Consider the following 21,613-nt stretch of genomic DNA (forward strand, 5'->3'; position numbering starts at 1 on the left):
ATGAATTGACAAGAGAAGACAAAATAAGAGAGAGAAAAATAAAAATAAATATAAAGAAAAATTCAATACTACACCGTAATCTTTGAACTAGTCATTTGTTCCATAATGTAGCATTATGAAATTTCGTCGAAGTTCAGTAATGTTTCTCGGTTAACGGTGTACGCTTTACGCTGTACAGGATAGGCAACACAGCCCATCAACTTCGCATATCGCTGCCGTAATTGAAAACGTTCAGAAAGGAAGAAATTATATCTTGAATGCAGTGCAAAAATCTTACTCAGTAAATTGAAAGGCATTTCAAAATAATATCGAACGTCACAGGTAACTCAGACTGAAATTTCCGTCGCTCGAGGGCGCTCTCTACTCTCAGGAGGGGAGCGTAGAGAGCGCCCTCGAGCGACGGATCTTTCAGTCTCCGGGTATCGAATCCTCGAGGCCTCACGAGGACTATTCTAGGCATTACCGGCTAGTTGCGTTGGAGCTTCAGGCATGAGACAGGTCGCTTCGCGATCGTTACTGATCCACAGTAAACTTTTCTTTCTCTGTTTAATGTGAATCAGTACCGATCGCGATACACACAGCACGATGTGAGAATCGTCACTGTAAACCTTAATGAAGTGATCAATACATAAACATGACTTGTTCTGGATATTTGTGATGAATGGTTCTGACAAACGGATTTTACACTAAGGCTACTCCGGCACAGCGGGCCAGAATTGGCGTGGGGCCAGCAGCAAGGGAAAGTTGACGGGTAAGCCAAATTCAAGCGCCACGGGCCACGTGCCGCGTGCCAAATTTCACGATTCACGATCTGCAATTTAAGCTTAGAAATAGATGCATTCACTTCTAATTCACTTTATCCATTCACCTACACTGTTAAATCATCATTAGGCGCCCTCTATATGCATGAAGTGGTGACCTGCTATATGTGTGTTCACGAATTCAGCATTTAATGGCCATAAGGGATCAGGCAAAAAATATACGGAGGAAGGGCGGGTGTTTCTCAGAATGACACTACGCGTAAAAAAGTGACCCTTCAAAAATATTTGCAAGAAAAAAGTGACCATCCTCAATTTTTTTGCCCAACAAACATTGACCGTCCCTGTAATGTAATAGTCAACATCAGTAGTATTTTGTTTGACATGTAATTCATGAGGTTCATAATGTGACGCCTCATGCCACCAAATATGAAGGGTGTAGCACTTGTAGTTACTAATTTATGGGTTAAATTGAGTTTAAAGGTCATCCTGGTCACGTGATAATTTTGCAGCAAACTTTCATTCCATGATGACTGTCCGGCAAAAATGGGATCTCTAGCCCCATTGGCTAGCCCAGAGAAAGATATGTGCATAATTAATAAGTTACAGGATGTGGCGCCATTTGTTGCCTCATGTCCATAAATATCAATGAGTAGAACTTGTAGTTACTGATTTAGAGGAATATTCGTTAAATGGAGGTCAAAGGTCATCCTAGCTCTTGACTGTGTAGCAGAAACTTAGCTAATACATGGAGGTAGTCTCCGCTACCTCCATGGCTAATATAATCATCCGCGTCCACCAAACTTCAGACCTCTACCTCTGTTCAGGTTGGGTAGCCGATAATTACGCATGTGCATAATTAATGAGGCGCAGGATTTGAGGGTCAAGGTCAGTGGCCAACGGCCACACTTCAATAGACACCAGTCATCTTTGACTCTAATGTAGGATAAGATATAGCCACAGCTTTGCTACAGAGGTATAGAGCAGGTCAAAGGTCATAGAAATTCTGAAAAATAGTACCTTACAAATCTTAAAATTAACATCGCTTAAGATCTTGGTATTTGAAATGTAGAACTTTACCATATCAGCTACAAAATAATGTACAGAATTTTGATTGATCAATTTTTAATGTCACAATTTTATGCAGTGTGATTTTGGAAAAACACTGGCCCTCCTTCCCCATAATTCCTGCATTTGCCCCTTGATGAAGAATTCGTAAACACGTATTCGCTGGTCACACCAGTTCATGCATTTAGAAGGCGCCATTGAAGCTCGAATGTTGATTTATCCGTGGAAAGGAATCGATAAATCAAATTGGAGTGAAAATGTTTATATTTATTATTATAGCTTAACCTGCAGAAGATGAATCGTGAACATTGGTTCGCGGCACGCAGCATGTGCGTTGCATGTTGCGCTTAGATTACACTTACCCAAAAGTTGACAGCGTCCTTTGCAGAATGCCCGCATTCGCCTTTCAAGTTTGGGAGGAAATTTACCGCTGCATTCCAAATGCCTTTATACTGGTATATAAGCCTAAAAGTGGTTGTGTCAATGGCCAAGGGTTTAAATTTCTTATAAAAAGGTTCAGGTTTATTTCTAAATTTTCGCTGAGATATTATCAGTATGCGTATACTGGCCCAGGTAGTTCCGCTTGGGCCTACACAGCTGTAAAGGGAGCCGTCATTATTTACAGCCAGGGGTAGGCAGTACGTATTTGAACAGACAAGAACAAAATAAATTCATTTGCAGCTCCTTTAGCCAAGGACCACAGAAGATCGCCCTGGCGGCGTGCCATGGCCCAAGAGTTGTTGTAAGTTCAATGATGCCATGCACCACAAACCCGTGTAAACAAACCGCGCGACATTCATCTCGATCGGGCAATATTTAGCATTTGTAAAAGCGTCAAGCGATTGATTTTTGCGTAGATCAGCGGAGCGAAAATTATTGCTCTGGCTCGCGAGAATGTCGTCTGATATACATTTCCGTGCGTTGTCGCCCCCGTATGTATCTGTTTCGTTTTTACCGTACATGTAGGCATTTGTAATCTGTGGACTGCCCTGCTTTTAGTTGTATATCATTGTGTTTACTGCTAGCAGCCCTATAGGTACGTGCTTGAATCATAGACAGTGTCTATGCTTGAATATTAAAATCCAAAGCACTCTTTCATTCTGCACCTATCTTTGTCACACATTCTCTTGTTTCTTCCGCTGCTTTGGTCTCTGGAACTTCGCTTTTGCTTGCAAATGCTTTCTAGTTTGTATTATTTCTTCACTGAAGAACATTTCCCAGTGCATGTAGGGGAATAACATGTAATTTCGAAGATAAAAAGGTTACAAAGTTGCATTACTGGGGCCTCAAGCGTTCGCTTCTGGACGAAAAAATATCCTTGGAAACTGTTTGTGATAGCATTTCTATTTGATCGATAAAGAAGTGGCATGTGATATCGTTGTAAATGTACGATGATTTTTTTCCTTCCTCAGTTCAACATTAAAGATGCATGATGACATATTGATCGAGTGTAAAGTGCAGAAATGGAGCAATGAATATTTCAAAATGGCGGATTTCCAACTGCTGACAGGGTATCGTAAAAGTAATCTTCGCAGATAATTTGCAGATTATAGCGCCACAATTTTGAATACGATTATGCACATGCTGGGGTACCGGTCACGCTTTGTTTGACTTGACAATTAGATTGAGCGATTACAGAGGGTAACATTTACCAGAAATTACATCTCCCGTTTCGTTTTGTTTGCTTTCTCTTAAATGGCTGTAATTCGCGGATACAACGAGCGTAATAAATGTCAATAGTTTGCCTGATAGACTCCCTTGTATTATGATTTGATATTTTTGAGTAAAGCACCATATTAGCCAACATATTGCGCAAAATATGGTGGCCCTCCCGCAAATGCATTAAATATCATGTCACTTGGACAATACTTGCATGACAAATTGCGACCCTCCCTCCCAAAAAGCCAGCCCTCCCTCTGTAAATTCTGTCCCTTACTTACATAACGATTTAACCAATTGATATGCAAATTAGCTGATACTTTTTCTGAAATTCCTAGGGAGATTACTGTATTGGTTGGGGGAGGGTCAAGTTTTAGAATGTCGGATAGGGGAGGGTCACATTTAACTGTTATGCACCGATTTCTCCCGGCCAACCCCTTGTAATTACTGAAGGCTCCCTAAATATTTGATATCGCATATGTACTGAACGACTCAGGCAGGCTGGCGAACCGCAAAGCTTAACATAAAGAGAAAGAGAAATACGCCGGTTTCGACTCTTCTCATCGACCGGCTTAAACAGCTTGAGTATTCTTCATGTGGACAATGCAATTAAGACGTGTTGTATACTTTTTACGGAAGCTTTACAGGATTCGATTGATACATAAACTGACAAACAGCGCATCACGACGTGATTTGATAAGTGCAATGGATGGTTTCTCCACAGTTGTATTGATTTCAAATATTTCATTGCAGTTGATTTTATGGTGAAATGTGTTGGATTTTAAATTATAAACTCTAACGAGTGCATGAAAAGAAATATGTATGCTTTTTGATAATACCTGAGGACGTGTGAACGTTTTATTACAAAACTGTCGGATGACGTCATTTCTTTGTGTTGACAGTACTGTACGTGCTTGTATCGAAGAGAGGGAATGAAGTAGGGTTGTCATCAGGTTAATTATTTATTTAATTTTTGATTGATTTAATTGCACTACATTGGATGTAATGTATAATATAATATAAAATCATCCCTCATTGCGTGCTTGTTTACTTATTTGTTTTTGTTTACTTTTGTGTTTTGTGTATTAGTCCCCTCTTATAGATTGGGTCGTGTCCGTCCGTCTGTCCGTCCGTGCGTGCGTGCGTCCGTCTGTTCACGCAGATATCTCAGACATGCCCTTTCATTTCTTTCAAACTTTGCACAAGGACAGTACCCTACCCCATACAGATGCACGTCGATTTGTTTCACAATGCGATCAATTTGGCCGTCTTAGAGGACTTTTTAGTTTACACCTCCATAGACTCCAATGTATAAGGCAGTTCTCCATAGACTCCCATGTATAAGGCAGTTTTTCATAGACTCCCATGTATAAGGCCAAGAAAAATAAAAATTTAGTGTTTTGTTTCACCTCCGGGCTTTATATACCAACACACACAACATTATTACAGTGTGTGGCTACGCTGCCAGCAAGGTCAACTTTATTCACAGTCATAGACTTGACATATAGTCATACAGTACAATAGAAACTAGTTTAGGAAAAGTTGAGTACCTGAACCTCTTATGCAGGAACCTCGCACTAAAAACCAGAGGTTAAAAACCTTTCAATCATAGAAAGGAAAAAGTGCTCTGGAAAAGCGTTAAATTACCTGCTTCTGAAAAATGTCTGTTATACTAAAATTATGTTGCAGTAAACTTACTAACAGTATACAAAATGGCTGAAAAATATCTACATGGCAGAATATAAAGTGTAAAAGAATATAATGTAAAAAACTTCAGGTGCGTGTCTGACCCTGGCAGAGCGTAGACTGAACATAACCACACTTTTCCTATCAATCAAACACACGTGATATACCATCACAGCGCCCTCACAATACACCAAAACAATAATTTCTCCCTATACGATTTAACTTGAGAAATTATATGTTTTGTTTCATCTCCGGGCTTTATATACCAACACACACAACATTATTACAGTGTGTGGCTACACTGCCAGCCAGGTCAACTTTATTTTAGTCAAAGACAGACAAACAGAAGGGGAGTAAGAGTAAATGCATCTAAGATTATACTCCTAAGCACTTGCTTACAGATAAACACTCAGAAATGGTATCATGTATGTAGCCATCTTTGGCTGTAGCTGAACGCCACCTACCATGCTGCATCAGCTGGCGAGATGAAATTCCTGCCTGAGCAGCTGTAGTAGCACCCCCACTACGAAAGGAGTGAGTTCCAAAAGCTGAAACATCATCAAGTACTAAACCCAACTTTTGTTTAACCATTTCTCTAACTCTAGTGTAGCTAAGATGCTTATTCATATGAATTAAAGAAAATGTGTGTTTTGAAACGAACAATGGTCTAAAGATAAATTGATGTGAATCATTTGGAATGCCGGCCACTGCTAAATAACGCTCAAGGTAAGCTACAGGACATGTGACCTTGCTTGATCTAGAAATGTGTACAACATTCCCGTTTCTATACTGGTCAGTTTTACTTTTCTGAATGAAAATAGAGACATGAGTGTCATAAAATGTAATATGTGATCTCGTAATATTAACAACATCACTAAATCTGAGACAACCAGCATATGCTATTAACATCAACCAAATGTCTCTTACGTCCTTAAGTGAACCAGAGTCCTTAAAATATTCAACAAGTTCAGAAATAACTTCTGTGGTAACTGGCTGTTTTTTGATTACTGGTTTACCAAGTAAACGTTTGGCAGACTCCATCAAATTCTTAACAAAAGGATGTTCGGTAGGCGAAGGTAAACCTGCAATTTGATGAGCCCACTGAATGCTATAAAAAGCTGATTCGACTGTATGTTTGGTATTTCCTGCTGTAACAGACCTCTGAATCAGATGTGTCAGATAAAGAGACATGTGGGAGGGCTCTGCTGGGATAACTGTCAAATTATGATCTGAAGCAAACTGCGACCATTTCCTAAATGCATTTGAATAAGCCAGAGTTGTTGAGTCTGCTCGTGAGGCCTTGGTAGATACTTGGTTAACTGTAGCAGTGTTGGATCTTCAAACTTGTCAAACTCAGCCCAAATACCAGTGTGGAAAATATCAGTGCCTGTGAAAGAGAATTAATGCAAAAGACAAATTGAACTGGAATATCATTACAAGTAGTAATTACCAACTGGTTGTAAAAATTGTCTCTATTGGTGTAGTTATAAACCAGTTTTCAATCGAACTGTATGCCATAATTGGCTTATATAATAGCTACTATGGACAACAACATAAACTTGTTGTCACTAGAGCCTGTATTAAGAAATGCAGCTAGGGCAACTCCCTAGCCTATGATATACAAAATCCATTTCTGTCTGCTCTAGGTGCAGACCCAAAATCAAGCCACAAGGCTAACATCCTGAAATTTAGGATTCTACCTCCAAAAACAGAGTTTCTTGCCTTTCCTGGCAACAAGAGCATAGGGTCATCACATGGTAAGTCTACCCAGTCATGCACAAATTCTGCCAGATGTACCCCATCAGGGCAGATTAGTGGCCAAAAATAGGCAGATCTCCAAACAGGCAGTATTAGAGCACCTTTGCCTGAACAGAGTTGTAGATGTCTAATTGTTCTCCCTATAAGATATGTCGGGGGTAATAACCAGTTCACATCAGAACCCCAATTCTGGGTGAATGCATCCATTGCTGAAGAATTAGGGCACCAAAAACGGGAGTTGAAAACTGTACATTTGGCATTGTAAGATGACGCAAATCTATCTCCAGTGTAAATTCAGGTAATTAAAATACATCGTATTAAGTGACAATCATCAGTGTCTACTATCTTACTGATATAGTCTGCTTTCTCATTAGCTGACCTTGGAATTCATCAGGATCTACTGATATTCCTGACTGCATGCAGATAGCAAATATGCTCAATGCAATGTCTTGCAATTTGGGTTTCCTACTACCCCGGTTAATTATGCTCACCACGTTTTGATTATCTGTAAACCACTTTACTGATTGGCCCTTTATAATTTTTGCAATACTGTACAGTACTCTGTGTACTGCCTCTAATCCATGCCATGTGGAACTCTGGTTTGATTCATAGTGGTCCCAGTTACCATGTACAATATCGTTATCCACCAAAAGCCTTACCTGAGGCATCAGAGTACACTACTTTATTGGCCTTTGAGCTATTCCATATTGGTCTGCCATTCAGCTTACCAATATTGTCTTTCCAAAAAATCAATTCATTCAATGCCTGTTCTGTTAGCACAATGTGGCTATTCCAAGAAATTCTAGTATTTGTAGCATTATATAAGTGTCGAGTCACAAGCATGGACACATTACCTATTCCTGATCTCATCGAGATGATCTGACCGACTATGTGTGCTATTCTACGTACAGAGACTGGCTTGGACTGTGTGTCAGTAGGTGGATTGCCCTTTTTATTACAGTCCAGCAAGTTCTGGATAGAAGCTAGTAAGCGAACCACTCTGTCAGTAGTGACTGATATCTCACCTTTGTTCATATCAATGTCATTGCCGAGCCACGTTAGTCTAGGTACTGGCCTCCATTGACATTTTTCCTCACTGTTACAAATCCAAACTTGGACAGATCAGATTTGACCTCTCTGGAAATTTGAGAGGCCTTGTCCAGTGATCCGCTGGCTCCTATGCCATCGTCAATATAGATTACTATCGGCTTACCTTCCCCTCGCCATTTCGCAACTACTGGTCGGAGCAATTTGGTGAAGATATACGGCCCTGTTGATTGCCCAAATGGTAACACACAAAAATAAAATATCTCCTACCTTCAGGAAATTATTTCCCATGAAAAACCTAGAAATAACCTATGCTGTGGGAAGATTTCCACATGATGATATACTGATTTCAAGTCGAAACTAAAAAGAAAATCTCCAGGTTTGATCAATTCTTTTGCCACCTTCAGATCTTCACACTTGAATTTATTTTTATACAAGTGTAAATTTACCTGCCGCAAGTCGAGTATTAGTCTGCACTTACCTTTTTTATTGATGGAGACAGACAGTGGTTACAGGCATATGGCTTGTCTTTCACTTCTTCAATTGCCCCCGTTTCCAATAAATCTTGTATAGCACCCCTTACAAAAACTTGATTTGTTAATGCTGAAGCATTATTATTCATGAACATTGGAGGCGGCAATGAAATCAGCGGTAGCTTGTAGCCAAATTCGATCAACTCCACTATGGGTTTTGGCGCGTATTCTCTCCAGTAATCGATACAACATAACAAATTTCCCCCAACTCGAACTTGGTTTGAATTTACAGAACTAACGGGATTTGGCGCCATAAATGGTATTGAATCATTAACTAAAAAATCTGAATTCAAAACAGAAAAATTTTCTTCCCCTTCGGACGAAAATTCAACGTCCTCATTAGAGATTTCTAAAACATGGGAAGGTAGTATACTTAACTTTTGTAGTCATGCGTTCCCGCCAACAGTTGGGTTAGCACCCAGACTAGCAGTCGCTGTAAATCTGCACTCAGAGTGGTAGTGGCCAGCTTTTCCGCATGAAAAACAAACTCCGGTCTTGGGCCGCCACCTTTGCGTTGTCCTCCAGTATTTTTGGATACACTATCCTGCTGGGCATTTTCGGCTATGGGCTTTGGGGCTGCCCGAAATTGAATTTTCTTCTTCTTTTCTTTCTGTTTTCTACTGGCTCGCATCTCCGCCTTCCAAATACGTTTCTTGTCGTCGCTATCGTCGGCAAGCTCATGGGCTTGGTATTCTAAAGCCGTGCCCCATCCAAATTCAGAACCGTTCGCCAGAAGAATTAGCTTTTGACGTTGATCAATGGTTTCAATACCTTCGTATAGCTTCTGTTTGGCATCATCGTGTTTCTTCAAATCGATATTGGATTTGGCATCTTCTAGACAGTCTCTTACTTTCATGTTGTGTTTAAATTGGTCTTCGTTAGCTTTTCTTTTGAACCGTGGCACTTCTGAGTATTTAACTCTCTTGATTTCGGTCATCTGTTCCCTGTTTGCAGCCTCCTGAGATTCTTGTATTTCCTGCTTCATCAACTGCATCTTGTCCGTCACTAGTTGATTGATGGAGGTCAGCAAATGGTTGTTGTTTGCCTGGATTATTTGATGGAAATCTAGTGAAGAGTTGTTAGTAGCATCAGCAGGCGGTCTGGTTTCTGATTCAGTCATGTTTAAGTCACAAAATGGGAAATGAGCCAGTGAAGGTAAAAGTTATGTCGTACAAAAAACTTCAGGTGCGTGTCTGACCCTGGCAGAGTGTAGACTGAAAATAACCACTTTCCTATCAATCAAACACACTAGATATACCATCACAGCACCCTCACAATACACCAAAACAATAATTTCTCCCTATACAATGTAACTTGAGAAATTATATTTCTCATCGTATTCATATTGCAAAAAGGATGCAGTGACACAGTTTTTGGTCCCCATGGTGAAGTCCAGGGGGTTTATAGATTGGGTCATTGGGTCATGTCTGTCCGTTCAAACAGATATCGTAGATATTTTGATAAAATGTCATGTGACCTCGGTGACCTTTGACCTCAAATATACATATTCGTCCATAACTCGGTAACCACAAGTGCTACACCCTTTATATATGGTATGATGGGACACCTTATGACGCCACATATTGTACCTCATTAATTATGCACATATCTAATTTTGAGCGAGCCAATAGAGCTAGAGGTCTGATTTTGGTATATAGGGATAACTTAGCAATACCTTTTTTTTTTTGACAAAATGTCATGTGACCTCAATGACCTTTGACCCCAAAGATACATATTTGTCCATAACTCAGTAACCACAAGTGCTACACCCTTCACGTATGGTATGATAGGACACCTTATGACGCCACATATTGTACCTCATTAATTATGCACATATCTAATTCTGAGCAAGCCGATAGAGCTTGATGTCTGATTTTTGGTACATAGGGATAACTATAGGATAGAAATTTTTGATCAAATGTCCTGTGACCTCGGTGACCTTTAACCTTGATTATACATATATTGCCTAACTCAGTAACTATACCCTCCAATTTTGATAGGATATTAGACCTTAAGATGTCACATCTTGTACCTCATTTATTATGCGCATATGTATTTCTTGGCTGGCTAATACAGCCAGAGGTCTGATTTTTTCCTGATTTTTTTTTAAATATACCTTTATGTCAATAAATAAGTAACCACAAGTGCTATATCCTTTATATTTAGTAGTGCTTTACCTCAGTAATATTGCACATATCTAATTCTGGGCAAGCGAACAGAGCTAGAGGTCTGATTTTTGGCATATAGGGATTAATGAGCAATACAATTTTTTTCAAAATGTCACGTGACCTCGATGACCTTTGACCTTGATTATACATATATTTGCCTAACTCAGTAACTATACCCTCCAATTTTGATAGGATATTAGACCTTAAGATGTCACATCTTGTACCTCATTTATTATGCGCATATGTATTTCTTGTCTGGCCAATACAGCCAGAGGTCTGATTTTTTCCCGATTTAGAACCATAACTTAGACATGCCTCATGTGTTTCAAATTGGGAACAACAACATAGACCTATGTGCCCATAGATCTCAACATATACACTCCAGTGATACTTCTTAATGACTACATTTCCCTGCCCCATCAGACTAATACTCCTCTTACAAGTGGGGACTATGTCATTGTCAATGACTTCTTTCTCCTGTTTCCTTTTTTGACTCCTTTTTAGTCACACATTTGATGCGTCAGTCATATATGTGTTTGTTTGTCTCCTTGTTTGTGTTTGTTTACTGTTTGTTTTCCTTTGTTGACCGTTTTTTCTATGTTTTTTTTCCTATTTTCATTTACGTGTTTATAGTTATTCAGTTCAAGTTCCCTTTGGTCTTATTGAGGTTTGCCGTCCAGATGACCAACCCTGTCACAAATTAGTTTATGACACTAGTAAGATACTTATTAGTGACGGTTTTGTGTACACCATGGAGCGCTTATGAATCCAGATCAATTATCAAGTTTGAGGTGCACAAGTGCCTTGCTAATGAGCATGGAGCTAAATAAGGAAGGACCTTCCTTTTCCTTTTTTATCTCCATGGTAATTAGAGATCAGATTCTTAATATCATACATGAACTAGCAAGGTATTTAGCGAGTTTACTGTCTGCATAGCTCGCAAAACCACAGTAACAACTTGTACGGACAGAGTTTGTCATTCAGTGTAACAAGTGTAAATGAAAATTGCACCCATAGAAAGAAGGAGGGACTTTGACTCTAAAGAAGTCAATTGTTCTCCTCTGTACCCTCATTTTCAGATTCATGTACTAAAAGTTGACAAGGAATTCATGAGATCTCGTCAGTATTTCATATTATTTATTTCTACTGAATTTGTGTACGACCACTTTAACACAGGTAGACTAAGGCAGACTGGCGAACGCGCAAAGCGTAACAAAAACAGAAAGAGAAATACGCCGTTTTCGGCTCTTCTCATCGACCGGCTTAAACAGCTTGAGTATTCTTCATGTGGACAATGCAATTAAGACGTGTTTTTGTAACCTATTTGCGGAAGCTTTACAGGATCCGAATGATACATAAACTGACAACTAGCGTAATACGACGTTATTTGATAAGCGCAATTAATGGTTTCTCCACAGTTTTATTGGTTTAAAATATTTCATTCCGGTTGATTTTAGGGCGAAATGTGTTGGATTTAAAATTATAAACTCTTACGAGGGCAGCATGAAAAAAAGATGTATAGCATTAGATATTACCTGAGGACGTGTGAACTTTTTATTACAAAACTGTCGGATGACGTCATTTCTTTGTGTTGACAGTTATGTACGTGCTTGTATCGGAGAGAGGGCATGAATGTAGGGTTGTCATCAGGTTTATTATTTATTTAATTTTTGATTGACTGAATTAGTAGATGGCCAGATTTAACTGCACCATATTCGATGCAATGCGTGGTATCGGGAGACATTCAGGAGAAATTAGTTCCTAATTTCAAAGCTAAATTTCATTTAAACGTAACTATCAAACGCCAAACACTTTTAGTTTCACTACCTTTGGTAAACAGTCCATGAAATTAAATCGTCAGTAGTAAAAAAGCCAAAAAAACAGGGAGAACAAAATGAAACAAACTCATCCATACATTACATCGAATCTAGTGCAGTACACATGAATTGACATATTTCCGTGACAACATACTGGGTCCTTTGTCACGCACTCCTACAGTGTGGAGGACAATAAGATCACTTGGCCTCCTGTCAAAAAGTCCTACCCATAGAGGGACAAGAGCCGGGAAAAATAAACTGAAGAAAGCTTGCAAAATACATGACAACATCGATAACAATGCTCACTCTATAAATGATGCACAGAGATGAACAGAAATTTCAACATTTGTCACTGAACATGCCATTCAATTTATGTTTCACACTGCAACATGCCTAAAGCCTGTTGGATATAATGCCAAGTGTTCTGATGTTACATCTCCGGGATACTGTATAAAATCTTTTACTCGCCCCCTAGGGGCGGTGGACTTGCCATCATCTACAATGAAGTATACACTTCTCGTATTTCCTGCAAGGATACTTTTTCCTTTAAACATACATCGTATAAAGTCGCACAGATCTCGATAACTCTACCTCAACAAGTCATCCACTTCTTTTGCATTTATCGACCTCCACGAGTCGGAGAATAATACGACAGACTTATTGTTTTTAATAAAATTTCCAGATCTGCTAGAGCATTGTAATACACTCTCTGGTTCTTTCGTCATTCTTGGTGATTTCAACATTCATTATGATAGTCCACAAAACCCGACTACTTCAAAACTGATGAATCTTCTTTCTATATTTAGCCTAAATCAAACTGTCTCTGAACCCACCCATGACAAAGGTCATATTCTCGATTGGTTGATACACAGATCAGACAATAACATAGTTCTGTCCCACTGATGTTTCAGCGCTATTGCAACTGACCATCTGTCTCCATCAACAGTCATCCGAATGTTGCAATACAAGGCCCATCAGATGTATTCGTGACAGCACGTAACATTCGTGAAATAAACCTTACCGCTTTGAAGAAAGATCTTCACCACAGCCTTGCTAGCATTAAAGAACCTACAGCGCAAACTCTTCACTTCTGTCTCCAATCTGCCTTGGACAAACAACAAGATGTAAAGTTTCTAGACAAAGGAATGCTTGCTGGTTTATGTTGTTAGTGACAAATTCAAGGCAGCCAAAAAAGAGCGTCGCCGAGCAGAGAGACAGTGGCTGAAAACTGGACTTACAATCCACAAACAAATATATAACCATACGAAGAGAGCTGTCACAAAACTTGTTCACTCAGAAAAAAACCGCAACTGTTCGGCATCACACATAAATTACTTGGATACAAAAAGCCTCCCTTACACCAACTATTTTCCCTGCTGTACAACTTAAGAGCCAGTCTTGATTTTCAAAATATCTCCCAGCCTTTAAGCTCAGAAAGTTGCTTTCGAGGTATGCCTCTGAGTAACTTTAATCCTGTAAATGATGATATTGTCAAGAATGCCATTTTAAGTTCCACTGCAAAGACATGCGACCTAGACCCAATGCCGACCCATATGTTGATAGAATGCTTAGACACCGTGTTACCATACATCACACGGGTTATCAATCTTTCCTTGCATCGGGCACATTCCCTACTAGTTTCTAAACTGCTCTTGTTAAACCACTGCTGAAAACACAATTTCTCGACCCAAATCAACTAAAAAACTACCGACCGGTCTCAAACCTTTCTGTTTTGTCTAAAATACTTGAAAGAATTATTGTATCACAATTAAGTGTTCATCTTACTTCCCACAAACTTTTGAACCCTCTTCAGTCTGCATAAAAACCACACCACAGTACTGAAAATGCTCTATTGAAAATAGTCAATGACATTCTGACCTCCTCGGACTCTGGCAAAATTACCATTCTCACTCTTTTAGATCTATCTGCTGCATTCGATACGGTCGATCATGGCATCCTCCTCCACCGTCTTGAACATACCTTTGACATCTCCGGAACTTCTCTATCCTGGTTTCAATCTTACCTCTCAGGCAGAACTCAGACTGTAACTATCGATGGCATACGATCAACAACATCATCTATATCTTTTGGTGTCCCACAAGGCTCAGTTCTTGGCCCCGTACTATTTGTTTTATACACTGACCCTCTTTTCAACCTCGTCAGAAAATACTCATTAAATCCTCACGCCTTTGCCGATGACAATCAATTATAATATAAGGAAACTACAATCGATCAAATCAAATCAACTGTTCTGTTGAATCTGTGCAAAGTTGTATCACTGCCATCAAGCAGTGGATGACATCTAATAAACTCCAGTTGAATGACAGTAAAATAGAGGCAATACTTGTATCTTCACCCAGACAAGCTGCCAAATCATCTCTCCCCTCATTCATAATACTGGGCGATTTTGATATAATTTTCGCCCCAGTGTCACACACTGAGGAGTCACACTCGACTCTAACATAATATGTGTGAACATGTGCAGAATATGTGCAAAGCTGCATACATTCAAATTAGACAAATTAGTTCTATTCGTCACTTTCTCTCCTTACAGGCTACTCAAACGTTGGTCTCTGCACTTGTTCTGTCTCGTTTAGATTATTGCAATTGTCTCCTTTCTGGTTGCCCTAAACAGCTTATAGACAAGTTGCAAAGAGTGCAAAATGCTGCCGCTCGTCTCGTCTGTAATGCTAAAAAGTACGATCATGTCCAACCCCTTTTGCAAAAATTACACTGGCTGCCTATTAGTTCTTGTATCCACTACAAAGTTGTATCTACTTGCTTCAATTCAGTTACTGGTACAGGACCAGAGCTTCTACATCAATACACTCCAAAAAGACAACTCCGCTCTTCCTCAGATTCTCGACTTCTCAGTATTCATAAGTTTTCACAAGACTTTTGGCGAGAGATCTTTCTCTTACATTGGCCCTGTATTATGAAACAAACTTCCTTCTGACCTTCGCTACCCACCTCTACCTTTCTTTCCGCCGTTTTCTCAAGACTTTTCCCTTTAAACAGTACTTTAACGTACCTTTTACGTTCGCCTAATTTCCAGTTCCAGTGATTCAACATTTCCTCTGATACATTGTATTTTGTCATTATTGCGCCTCGAGCTCTGTTCAGAGATTAGGCGCATTACAAATGTACTTTATTATTATTATTATTATTATTATTATTATTATTATTATTATTATTATTATTATTATTCATTGCCTGCTTGTTTACTTGTTTATTTTTGTTTATTCTGTCTGCTTTCTTTTTTGACCGTTTTAAGTTACACATTTGATGCGTCAGTCCTTTGTTTGTCTCTTGTTTGTGTTTGTTATTTGTTTGCTTTTTTTGACCGTTTTTGTATTTTTATTTCTATTTTTCATTTACGTGTTTACTGTTATTCAGTCCTTGTTCCTTTGGTTTTATTGAGGAATTCCGTCCAGATGACAACCCTGTCACAAATTAGTTTATGGCACTAGTAAGATACTTATTAGTGACGGTTTTGTGTACCCCATGGAGCACTCATGCAGCCAGATCAAGTATCAAGTTTGAGGTGCACAAGTGCCTTGCTAATTACCATGGAGCTAAAAAAGGAAGGACCTTCATTTTCCTTTTCCTTGTTAGCTCCATGGTAATTACAGATCAGAGTCTTAATATCATATATGAACTAGCTAGGTATTTAGCGAGTTTACTGTCTGTATAACTCGTAAACCACAGTAACAACTTGTACGGACAGAGTTTGTCATTCAGTGTAACAAGTGTAAATGAAAATTGCACCCATAGAAAGAAGGAGGGACTTTGACTCTAAAGAAGTCAATTGTTCTCCTCTGTACCCTCATTTTCAGATCCATGTACTAAATGTTGACAAGGAATTCATGAGATCTCGGCTGTATTTCATATAATTTATTTCTACTGAATTTGTGTACGACCACTTTAACACTGGTAGACTCAGGCAGATGGCGAACGCAAGAAGCTTAACACAAACAGAAAAGGAAAGACGCCGTTTTCGGCTCTTCTCATCGACCGGCTTAAACGGCTTGTATATTCTTAATGCGGACGAAGCAATTAAGACGTATTTATGTAACCTATTTGGGGAAGCTCTATAGGAACCGATGATACATAAACTGACAACTAGCGTATCACGACATGATTTGATGAGCGCAATTGATGGTTTCTAAACAGTTTTGTTGATTTTAAATATTTCATTCCGGTTGATTTTAGGGCGAAATGTGTTGGATTTAAAATTATAAACTCTTACGAGGGCAGCATGAAAAAAAGATGTATAGCATTAGATAATACCTGAGGACGTGTGGATTTTTTATTACAAAACTGTCGGATGACGTCATTTCCTTGTGTTGGCAGTGCTATACATGCATAGATCCTAGAGATGGAATGAATGTAGGGTTGTCATCAGGTTTATTAGTTATTTAATTTTTGATTGACTGAATTAGGAGATCGCTAGATTTAACTGCACCATATTCGATGTAATGCATGGTACTGGGAGACATTCGGGGGAAATTAGTTCCTAATTTCAAAGCTACGTACTAAATGTATTTTTTATGTAAACATAACTTTTAAACGCCAAACACTCTTAGTTTAACTACCTTTGGAAAAAAGTCCATGACATTAAATCGTCAGTAGGAAAATTAAAAAAAAACAGAAAGGACAAAATGAAACAAAATCATCCCTCATTGCTTGCCTGTTTACTTGTTTGTTTTGTTTACTTGTTTATTTTTGTTTATTTTGCCTGTTTCTTTTTTGACCATTTTTAGTCACACATTTGATGCATGTCCTTTGCTTGTTTGTTTTTTGTCTACTTTTGTTTCTTAACTGTTTTGCTTTTTTCCATTTGACCGGTTTATTTTGGGTTTTTTTCTATTTTTCATTCATGCGTTTACTGTTATTCAGTCCGAGTTCCCTGTGGTTTAATTGAGGAATGCCGTCCAGATGACCACCCCTGTCACAAATTAGTTTATGACACTAGTTAGATGCTCATTAACAACGGTTGTGTACTCACTGTGTACCCTATGAAGTGCTCCTGCAGCCAGATCAACAATCAAGTTTGAGGTGCACAAGTTCCTTGCTAATTCGCATTGACTTGAAAAAGGACCTTCCTTTTCATTTTTTAGCTCCATAGTAATTACAGATCAGAGCCTTAATATTATCAGTGAACTAACTAGTAAAACCCACAGTAACAACTTGTACGGACAGAGTTTGTCCACTTTACGACCACTTTAACGCTGGTAGACTCAGGCAGACTGGCGAACGGGCAAAGCTTAACACAAACAAAAAGAGAAATACGCCGTTTTCGGCTCTTCTCATCGACCGGCTTGTATATTCTTTATGTGGACAATGCAATTAAAACGTGTCTATGCATAGAGCCTCTACCTATGGTTTATGTAACCTATTTGCTGAAGCTTTACCTAATCCAAATGATACATAAACTGACAACTAGAGTAACACGATGTGATTGGACAAGCGCAATTGATGTTTCCCCACAGTTTTGTTGATTTGAAATATTTCGTTCCGATTGATTTTAGGGCAAAATGTGTTGGATTTAAAATTATAAACTCTAACGAGGGCATGAAAAACAAGATGTGTAGCATTAGATAATACCTGATGACGTGTGAATATTTTATTACAAAACTGTCAGATGTCGTCATTTGTTTGTGTGTTGGCAGTTTTCGGCGCGCTTGTATCGGACAGAGGGAATGAATGTAGGGTTGTCATCAGGTTTATTATTTATTTAATTTTTGATTGACTGAATTAGGAGATGGCCAGATTTAACTGCACTAGGTTCGATGTAAAGTATGGTATTGGGAGACATTCAGGAGAAATTAGTTCCTACTTTCAAACCTAAAAGCGCCTACTAAATGTATTTTTCTTTTAAAACGTAACTATCAAACGCCAAACACTCTAAGTTTCACTACCTTTGGAAAAAAGTCCATGGCATTAAATTGTCTGTAGCAAAAATAAAAAAGGGGAGAACTAAAAAGACAAAATCATCCCTCATTTCGCTACATTGGAATCACTTTACCGTATGTTTGAAAATTGAATTTTTACACTTTTAAAGAAGGCTAACGAGTTTGTTTAATCTTTCTTTTCTTTTAATTCACTCTATGAAAAGAAATGAAGAGATTAATTCTGTTTTCTATTCCATGAAAAGCACCTCAATTTTAGAGTTGTTCTGGTGATTTGTTCTTGAATCGTCGCTTGAATTTTTAAACACCGAAACATTACCAACTTCAGAATTTTTTATCTACGTTACATCGCACATTTATGGCATGCTTTTTTCCGTTTAGGTAGAACGCTCCTCTCGGGAACAGATCTTCGGACTCTAAAATTTTATCGATGTTTTTCTGATATTTTCTTGATGTGAGAAAAATCTTTACAATCTTAGGTTTCCAAAATTAAAAATTTTATTTCCTCAAACTGCCAACCGTTCTATATGTGAAAAGACATTCAATATGCGAGTGAATTGTTAATAAATTATTGATATTTACATATATAAACTTTGCAATTTGATTGAAAGGTATACCGGAAACAACGAAGCCTAATCCACCGTGACTCCAGCTGTTACAGTCATGTGACTCTTCGGGATAGTGAATATAAGTCTGAAGCAAACCAAGGAATCACTCATTGGTGAATACCTTCGAATCTGATTCTGTCATCGCCGTACAATCACAAAGATGAGAGTTCTCGTCCTGTCCCTTTTCGTCGCAGCGTTTGCTATAGTAAGTATCTCACTTGATTTCATCTATTTCTTGATACTGTTGCAGTCTAGAGCCGTAGCCCTTCTCCAGTCGTGTAGCTGTATAACGCAAAGAAGCCTATTAATGTTTCTTCGCTATACGGGGGGTTACAATACCCACACAACACTACCGCAAGACGAGTTTCTCGTTTTAGGCCTTGCAAAATTGATAGCGCACGAGCAGAAGTCCATAAATCCCTGTCATCGCTTGAAAGAGATAGTAGTATGTATGTATGTATGTATGTATGTATGTATGTATGTATGTATGTATGTATGTATGTATGTATGTATAATCTCCCAGTCTTTCGAACGAGTGTGACGTCATCGAAGACGAGCTGAGGTTTCTCAAACGTAGTGGCAGGATTCAGCTATGTTGGGGGAACACGAGGCATATCCAACGAAATTTCGAGTCGCTAAAACTATAGCTCTTCCCAAGAATCGAGTTGGGATACCGTCGATCGTTTGATTTTAATGGCTCAGTAAAGTCGCGGCTAGGCCCCAGTCGAGTCGTAGACAAGGTTCAATATATGTCGTACCTGGCGATCCCGGTTGGCGATGAACCTGAAATCTACACCTCAACGTAAGTTCAACTGAATAAATGAGTATACAGTATAATCTTCGGGAAAGCGACATAGGAGGGAATAGCATAAAGTCATTCCACTAACAACGATAAATGTCCTTCATCACACAAAAAGTTCCGTAAATTCTCGCTCGGAATCAAACCTGCAGCGTAACGCTGTATAGCGAAGACAGCTGTAGTCTTAACTCTGCAGTGCAGCGCTGTGGAATCCGATGTATTTCGAAAGTTGACTCTGACAACACTCACAACAGAATAGAGTTTCCGTCAAGTAACAACATTAGGATGCATCTACGGGCAAGATATGTGTCACTGAAAGCATCAAAGTCCGTCAGACGAAAACATTGACGACAGAGATCGGGATCCGAGTTGACACCGGCGGAGACCGGTGACGGCAGCGTTGTGGCCACAGACAAACATGCAATGTGGCCTACTATGCTATGTATGTCATCGAACTGAATCTTTCGCGCTCGCCAAGGTCGAAAACTTGTGTGACATTTTCAAAAGTCACGGCATCTCTGAGAATGAGAATTACTGTTTCCATCGAGTCGTTGCATTTTACTTCATAATTCGTAAATATTCTAAATAATATGGATATCCGTCGCTAGCGCGGTGAAAGCTATGTCCGCCGATGGCCGACGTCATCAAAAAACGTCATCGTTTCCCCCTACCTAGCTGTATCCCTCCTCGCCTACCGGCTCGGAGGGATACTGCCGCGACGTTGGGGAAACCCTCGTCTTCGATGACGTCACACTCGTTCGGAATACTGGGAGATTATATATATATATATATATATATATATATATATATATATATATATTTATATGATATATATATGATAACACAAAATTACTTATATATATATATGTGTGTTATATATGTGTGTGTGTGTGTGTGTGTGTGTGTGTGTGTGTGTGTGTGTGTGTGTGTGTGTGTTTGTGTGTGTGTGTATAATAATATAATTGAAGTACGATCGACTAAGGAGTCACTGTATTTTAAGCCCAGTTTAAAGTCAAATTTATATGAATTTTATTTAATTTAGTACAGCAACAGTGTAAAGAAACAAATCTTTAGTTACTTTACATCTGCATCCATTCTTCCATGCAATTATGCCGGCCTTTATGTTGGTTTCACAAAGCAGCATTTCAATTTTGCAGGTTGGGAAGACACAAGGAAGCAATCGAGGCGAGTGTCTTTTCCTTTTTTACAATATTAATTATCGTTTCATGTGATAGTATTAAAATGATAGTTCTTGATCAAAGTCGGTGTATCAACATGGATGAAGAAGTTTCTCGCTTGCAATGAATATTGAATGATGGCGATTCCTTTCGATTTTCCTTCGACGTCTCCGAAGGAAGACGCCGTACTTGGCTATTTTGTACCAGGAACACCAAAGTAAGGTGACAAGCCGGAATTAGACTGCAATATTTAAATATCTATCAATTTCTTCTTTGTGCATAATCATCCGTATTTTTAATCACATCGGTTGTTAACACTTTATCGAAAGAACTTCATCGCTTTGATTAGGTGCCATAATTGTGAATTTCACGTAGAATGCACATCGGGGACAATTATTCGGCCCTTGAAATTCATCTAAAACTTCACTGATCGATCGCTTTCAGAGGTTTTGGAATTAGTAGAGTTTTTACTGTTTCGGTTTTGTAGAAAATTTAATTTACCCCGTCGAGTTTAAACCGGTGTTGTGGCCATTTTGAATTCCAGATATCGGTAAATATCGAGCAATTTGTTTCTCCAGCACTAAACTTAGCATGGTGACTCGTGACTGTTATTCGTGATTTG

The 21,613-nt window shown here is 38.9% G+C and overlaps 1 long non-coding RNA gene across 1 annotated transcript; it reads left to right on the top strand.

Annotated features, from left to right (window-relative positions):
* The first annotated feature begins 658 nt into the window (after positions 1-658).
* Positions 659-21,003, top strand: LOC139141464 (uncharacterized). Its single transcript, XR_011554185.1, has 3 exons — positions 659-751; positions 19,018-19,219; positions 20,971-21,003. It is a non-coding gene; the product is annotated as an uncharacterized lncRNA (long non-coding RNA).
* Positions 21,004-21,613: the final 610 nt, after the last annotated feature.

The sequence above is a fragment of the Ptychodera flava genome, chromosome 10 (assembly GCF_041260155.1).
Source record: "Ptychodera flava strain L36383 chromosome 10, AS_Pfla_20210202, whole genome shotgun sequence".
NCBI classification, from domain to species: Eukaryota; Metazoa; Hemichordata; class Enteropneusta; family Ptychoderidae; genus Ptychodera; species Ptychodera flava.